Source organism: Symphalangus syndactylus, chromosome X, assembly GCF_028878055.3.
Source record: "Symphalangus syndactylus isolate Jambi chromosome X, NHGRI_mSymSyn1-v2.1_pri, whole genome shotgun sequence".
Lineage (NCBI taxonomy): Eukaryota > Metazoa > Chordata > Mammalia > Primates > Hylobatidae > Symphalangus > Symphalangus syndactylus.
Window position 1 is genome coordinate 70,448,503 of NC_072447.2, and position 7,309 is coordinate 70,455,811.

The 7,309-nt window shown below is 44.9% G+C and overlaps 1 pseudogene; it reads right to left on the reverse strand.

Moving 5' to 3' along the window:
- Positions 1-1,938: 1,938 nt before the first annotated feature.
- Positions 1,939-7,109, reverse strand: LOC134736065 (uncharacterized; annotated as a pseudogene).
- Between the last annotated feature and the right edge of the window lie 200 nt (positions 7,110-7,309).

A 7,309-nucleotide genomic window follows, 5' to 3' on the forward strand; every position in this document is an offset into this window, starting at 1 on the left:
GACTGCTCTAGTGATGACACCAAAATAGTGGAGTAGATGCAATGTTAGTTTTTACTCTTTCCTCCCCTCCTGTTCCCCAGGAAACCAAATAAACCATCCAGTGCCAATATTTTTTCCACCAACATCCCAGAACTTAAAATGGAGGCCATGGCAATCCCTGGTGCCACAGAAAGGTAAAAAAATAATGCACGAAGAAGGTAAGATAAATGAACTTATCTATCTGCAATGCCCCTCTCCCAAGCTTCCAGGCACCATATGAAAAAATACCCCTGGACTCCAAGTTTTTACAATACAAAAAGGGAGACTGAAGCAGACAGCAATTGTTCCCATCACCTTGGCTTCCATCACAGGAAAGCCATTTCTGCCTCAACCCACAGGAATCATCACAAGCATCTTTAAGAGAAAAAAAAATACCATGGAGACAGCAAGAGACAAATGACAGAGGTGGGAATGGGAACCCCAGTGTGCAAAACTCAGGGGTGCTCTACATCTCAGCCAAAGGAGGTGCCAAATTAGAGAAGTTACTCAGCAGCACCATGGTGCATGTTATAATTTGGATGTTTGTCCCTTCCAAATCTCTTGTTGAAACGTAATTTCCCATGTTGAAGGTAGAGCCTAGTGGGAGGTGTTTAAGGGCCTTGGAGGCAGTTCCCTCATGAATGATTTGGTGTCATCCTCTTGGTAATCAGTTCTTGCTCTAGTAGTTCATACAAGATCTGCTTGTTTAAAAAGGAGCCTGGCATATTGCCCTCTTTCTCTCACTCCAGCTCTCACCATACGCCTGCTCCCTGTTTGCCTTCTGCCATGACTATAAGTTTTCTGAGGCCCTCACCAGGAGCAGATGTCAGCCCATGCTTACTGTACAGTCTACAGAACTGTAAGCCAAATAACCCTTTTTTATTATAAGTTATCCAGCTCAGGTATTTCTTTATAGTAACACAAACAGACCTGCACACTGCAGAAGGCATGCTCCACAGGTCCTCTTGTGTCTGTAGTTGGCTCCTTCTGGTGGGTTCTTGGTTTCACTGACTTCAAGAATGAAGTTGCGGACCTTTGGGGTGAGAGTTACAGCTCTTAAAGGTGGCATGGACCCAAAGAGTGAGCAGCAGCAAGATTTATTGTGAAGAACAAAAGAAAAAAGCTTCCACAGTGTGGAAGGGGATCTGAGCGGGTTGCTGCTGCTGGCTGGGGTGGCCACCTTTTATTCCCTTATTTGTCCCCGGCCATGTCCTGCTGATTGGTCAGTTTTACAGAGTGCTGATTGGTCCACTTTACAGTGTGCTGATTGGTCCCTTTTACAGAGCACTGATTGGTCCCTTGTACAGTGTGCTGCTGATTAATCCATTTTACTAGCCTCTAGCTAGACACAGAATGCTGATTGGTGCATTTTTACAAAGCACTGATTGGTGCACTTTACAATTCTCATGTAAGACAGAGAAGTTCTCCAAGTCCCTGCCTGACCTAGAAGTCCAGCTGGCTTCACCTCTCAATCCCCCCTCTAAACAGGACACCCCAACTGCTGTTGGGAATTGGGCGATGACCGTTCTAGCTACTTCCTGCTGGATAGGGGCGAAGAAGGGGCCTTGCAGTGGTAGTGTCCTCCAGAGGGGAACTCTTTAGGCCAGAAAAAGGGTCAGTGGGTCCATCCAGGTGTTCTCATTAGAAATTGTTTGTTGAGCTCATTTGGGGTTCCATTTGTAAGACCATCTGTAGCTTGATGTCCTCGATCCAAGAGGAAACAAATTTGATAAGGAGGTTAAAAATACAGGGACTGAAGGCAAGTAATTGCAAGATGGCTGTTACAGGACCTAGAAAGGGGAGAAGCCATGTCACCCCACTCCAGAGGTTGGCATAAGAGTTTGAAAGGCATTGTATGATTTCAGAAGCCTTTTCCTGTAAACGCTGGGCAGCATCTCATACTATCCCTGACTGGTTAGTGTAAAAGCTACACTCTTCCCCTAAGAAGCTGCAAAGTCCTCCTTTCTCAGCAGTGAGGAGGTCTAGGCCTCGGTGGTTTTGGAGAGTCACTGCTGCCAAAGAGTCTGTTTGGGATTGTAGAGTAAGGATAGATTTTGTTATTTCTTGCAAACTGTCTGAGAAATCCTTTGAGAGTGTGTGGTAGTAGGATAATGAAGTAGATAAACCTGCTATTCTGGTTCCTGTAGCAGTGGCCATTCCTAACCCTATAAGTAGGGGTATTAGTTGTATGGCCCTGCGCTGGTGGACTTGAGCTTTGAGGAGCACTGATAGGGTCTGATTTCCACAAGATTAGAAGTTAGGGTAATATATGTTACATTGTTAACTTTTAGCAAACTTTACTTTTGTTGAAAACTTTGTAAGTTTGGGATTTCAATTATTATTTGCTATTAATAAGCCCTCGTTGAGTCCATATTAACTTAGAATTGGTATAGATGGCTCCTTCCTGATTCTGTAAGTACTTTAAGGTTTGGCTGAGTGAAAACAGCTCACACGTTTGAGCAGGCCAATTATTAGGCAATTTTCCTAACTCTGCTTCTACAAGAGTTTCCTTATCACTTACTGAATACCCATTGTGTCTTTTTCCCATAATCTGCCAGGAGAAACCATTTATCATCCTGTCCTGAAGGGAGTTCCTCCTAGGTCTGCTTGGACCTTTGTATGGTAATTGATTAAGATCTCCTGTTAGGAAATCTGCTGGTTTAAGGATTTTTGATAGTAAGGCTATGGGTTTGTCAGTGGCCTCAGTGCTTTCGGGCTACACCCTTGTTTACACTGACAATAATGTGGTATTGGAATGTTATAGGGTTATGGAGAAGACCTTCAATTATCAATTATAGGTTTTAAATTTACCCTGGCTTTTAAAGGAATAGGGTACACTGTTCTTTCTTTACTACTTCTATCTCTTTCTCTCTCTTTGACTCCTTCTTCATCTCTGTCTCTTCCTCTCTTTCTGTCTCTTTTTCTTTCTCTCTCTGTCTCTTCCTCCCTCTCTTTTCTTCTCTCTTTCTGTCTCTTTCTCTCCCTCTCTGACTCTCTCTTTGTCTCTCTGTCTCTTCCTCTCTCTCTTTCTGACTTTCTGTCTCTTTCTCTCTTTCCCTTCTGCTGGTCTTTCCTGTTCTCCCCTCTCCTTCCCCTTTTTGATGGCTTCAGCAGTGTAAGACTGCCACCCCCTTGGGTTTTTGCACTGCACGCAATAACTCCATGATTTCCTTGTGGCATTTAGTGGGGGTTCCCCCAGAGGTTAGGAACTCCCTTGCTTTCCATATTGCAGCATGGGCATGTAGGATTAGTTAAGCATACTTGCTATCTGTATACACATTTATTTTTTTTTTCCCTTTCTCAGTTCTAAGGCTTGGGTAAGTGCCACTAGCTTTGCTAACTGGGCACTGGTCCCTGGGGGAAGAGGCTTACTTTCAAGCACTGTTACTAACTATGGCATAACCTGCCCTTTGTATCCCATTCTCCACAAATGAACTTCCATTGGTATATAGGCTAAGGTCAGGATTAGCTAAGGGGACTTCTGAGATCTTCTCAGGCAGCATAAGTCTGGGCTACAATTTGTTGGCAGTCATGCTCGATTGGTTCCCCATCCTCTGAGAGAAAAGTGGCAGGGTTGAGGGCCACACACGTGTATTTGAAGCACTGGTCCCTCAAGGAGTAGCGCCTAGTATCTAAGCAGGTGGTTGTCTGACAGCCATAAACTTCCTTTGGCACCTACTATGCCGTTTACATCATGAGTAGTCCAGACAGTGAGATCCTTTCCTTGTATTATTTTGATAGCCTCTGATGTTAAGACAGCCACTGCCACAACTACCTGTAAACAGTGAGGCTGGCCTTTTGCTACTATATCAATTTCCTTACTTAGGTATGTCACTGGTTTTGGGGTTGTCCCACAAGTCTGAGTAAGGACTCCAAGAGCTAGTCCTGTTCTCTCTGTGATGTATAAAGAGAAGTTTTGTCCTGTGGGAAAGCTTAAGGCTGGAGCTTGCACTAGGGCCTGCTTTAAGGTTTTCAAGGCTGTTTCTGCCTCTTGTTCCCATTCTACTAGATTAGTATTTGCCCTCTGGGTCTCCTTGAGTAGAGCATAGAGGGGCCTGGCTATCTCGCTGTATCTGGGGATCCATAGTTGGCAAAAGCCGGTGATTCCAAGGAACTTCCCACAATTGTTTTAATGTCTTAGGGCAAGGATAAGCCAGTATAGGCTGTAGTCATTCCTTGCTGAGGGACCTGGTTCCTCTGGCTAAGATTAGGCCTAGATATTTGACTTGTTGTAGGCAGAGCTAGGCCTTCGATTTAGACGCCTTGTACCCTTGATGGATAGAAAGTTTAAGAGATCTAGAGTAGCCTGCTGGCATGAGGCTTCTGAACTGGTAGCCAAAAGTAAATCATCCACATACTGAATGACCAGACTGCCTGGACTTGAGAAGTGGCCTAGATCTTGGGCCAGTGCCTGGTCAAACAGATGAGGGCTATCCCTAAACCCTTGAGGCAAGACCGTTCATGTAATTTGGGACATGTGCTCTGAGGGATCCTCAAAGGCAAACAGAAACTTGGAGTCAAGAGTGCAGGGGAATGCAGAAGAAGGCATCCTTGAAGTCCAGAACAGCGAACTATTCTGTTTCCTCTGGTGTTTGAGAGAGCAGGGTATAGGAGTTTGGTACAACTGGATATAGAGGAATTAATGCCTCATTTATGAGTCTAAGATCTTGTACTAGCCTCCACTGACCATTTGGTTTTTGTACTCCTATGATTGGGGTGTTGCAGGGACTGCTGCATTTTCTTACTATGTCTTCAGCTTTTAAATGTCTAACAATATCCTGTAATCCTTTATGTGCTTTAGGCCTTAAGAGATATTGCCTTTGATAAGGAAAAGTGGTGGGGTCTTTTAGCCTGATTTGGACTGGGTGGGCATTTTTTGCCCTTCTGAATTGTCCTTCTAATGCCCAGAATTCAGGGTTGATTCCCTCCTCAAGCAGAGGACAACAAATGGGTAACTTGTTCCCCATATTCATGTAGAAAATAGCTCCATCTTTGGCTAGTATGCCCCTCCCTAATAAGGGTGTGGGACTTTCAGGCATAACAAGAAAGGCATTTGAAAAGAGCACTCCCAATTACAACTGAGAAGTGAGAGAACTACCTGGTTACAGGCTGTCCCAGGATTCCTTGGATGGTAACAGATCTTGAGGACAGCCTTCCGGGGCAGGAGATTAACATTGAGAAGGCCATGCCAGTGTCCAGGAGGAAGTCAACTTCCTGGCCTTCAATGGTTAAACATACTCAGGGCTCAGTGAGGGTGATGACATGAGCTGGCGCTTGCCCTGGGCACCCTCAATTCTGTTGTTGGATCACCTGTTTGGGGGCTTCTGGCCCAGAGAACCTTTGTCCTCTGGGGCAGTGTGCCTTCCAGTGATTGCATTAGCATAGTGGATATGGGGGAGGGGGTGGCTTGTTTCTCATTAGACAATCTTTTTTAAAGTGTCCTTGCAAACCACACTGATAACAAGCCCTACCAGGTGACTGGCCTGCTCCATTTTCTGTCCTCTCTGAACCACCAAGCTTTGTTTGTCTGAGGGCCATGACTAAGGCTGCAGCCTTTCTCTGATCTCGTTTTTCCTTTTTGGCCTATTCCTCTTGGTCCCTATTATAGAACATCGAGGTTGCCAGGTTTAATAATGCCTCCAGATTTTGTTCAGGGTGCAGGGCTCACTTTTGGTGCTTTCTCCTGATATCTGCAGCTAATTGGGTAACAAACTTATCTTTTAGGATCATTTGACCCTCAAGAGAGTCAAGTGACAAGGTAGTATATTTTCTTAAGGCCTCCTGTAGCCACTCAAGGAAGGCAGAAGGATTTTCTTCCTTTTCCTGAGTTATGGTGGACATCACTGAATAATTAATGGGCTTTTTCCTAATTATCCTTAGTCCTTCTAGAACACAGGTCAACAGATGTTTATGACTTCAGTCCCCAAGATCTGAGTCAAGGTCCCAGTGGGGATCCATACTGGGGATGGCTTGCTGACTGGTAGGGAATTTGTCCCTTTCTTCAGCTGTCATCCTATCATTTACTTGACTGCGATACCAGGTATCTCCAAAAACTAGGGCTGCAGCTAAAGCTGCATTCTTTTCATTAAAGGCCAGGGTTTGATCTAACAATAGCATGACATCTCTCCAAGTGAGGTCAAAGGTTTGCCCTAGACCCTGTAGGATATCATGTACCAATAAGGATCATCTGAAAACTTCCCCAGGTCTTACCTTGATCTGTTTTAAATCAGAGAGGGAGAAGGGGACATGTACCTGGGTTGGGCCAAATTCCCCTCCCCCTACAGCTTGAAAGGGACACAACAAATAGCCTGGGGGGTGGTTTGTGGTCCCTTGGAGATTTCTTTGCTTGGGCAGGGGAGATTAGAGAAATCTTATCATTAATAGGAAGGGGAGCTATAGGAAGGCTAGGATACGGAGGTAAGCTGAGAGGTCTTCCTGTGGGATGTAAATTGCAAGCTTTGCATAGTTGTGGATTATCCATCAATGAAAAGAAAGCTTGGACATAAGGTATTTCACTCCATTTGCCTTCCCTCTTACACAAAATGTCAAGCTGCAGGATAGTATTTTAATTTATACTTCCCTCAGGTGGCCATTTTTCCCCATCAGAGAGAGAATATTGGGGCCAGGCTATAGTGCAGAAAAAATGAGCCACCTCTTTTTCAGGGTTTGTGGGTCAAATTGATCCCAGTGGCTTAGGATGCATTTCAAGGGTGAGGCTGTTGCTGCCTGAGTGTTTCCCATCAGAAAGAAAAAACTGCCTGTGGTTTTGGTTTGTTTTATCCCCCCCGCCCAAGAACCCACAATGGTCCCTGGACCTTGCTGATCAGAATAGTTGTGCTTACCCATGCAGCAGCTGATCCCCCTCTTGCCCAATAACCCCAAACAGTCCCTGGACCCTGCTGATCGGAATAGTTGTGCTCACCAATGCAACAACAGAAACACTAGTTTTCCTCCTAGACCACAAGGAGGACTGAGGAAGGTCAGATTTAGTGGCCCTTACTGATGCATTCTCAAAAACCTGCACCCTTGCTTTTCCTCTTAGACCACAAAGAGGACTGAAAAAAATTGGATTTAGTGGCCCTTACCGACATATTCTCAAAAATCTGTTAGAGTCCTAAGCATTTTCTCCTGTTAGTATTGGGACCTTACCCCTGTCCTATAAAGATGATATGCCCCAAAAATGGAGTGGAGGGCTATACCCTGAGGGAGGGAAGGGATGTCCAGAGTTGGAAGAGTGATGTGTTTTGTCCTCACTTCTCATCATATGAATAGGAAGGATATCATTTCTGAG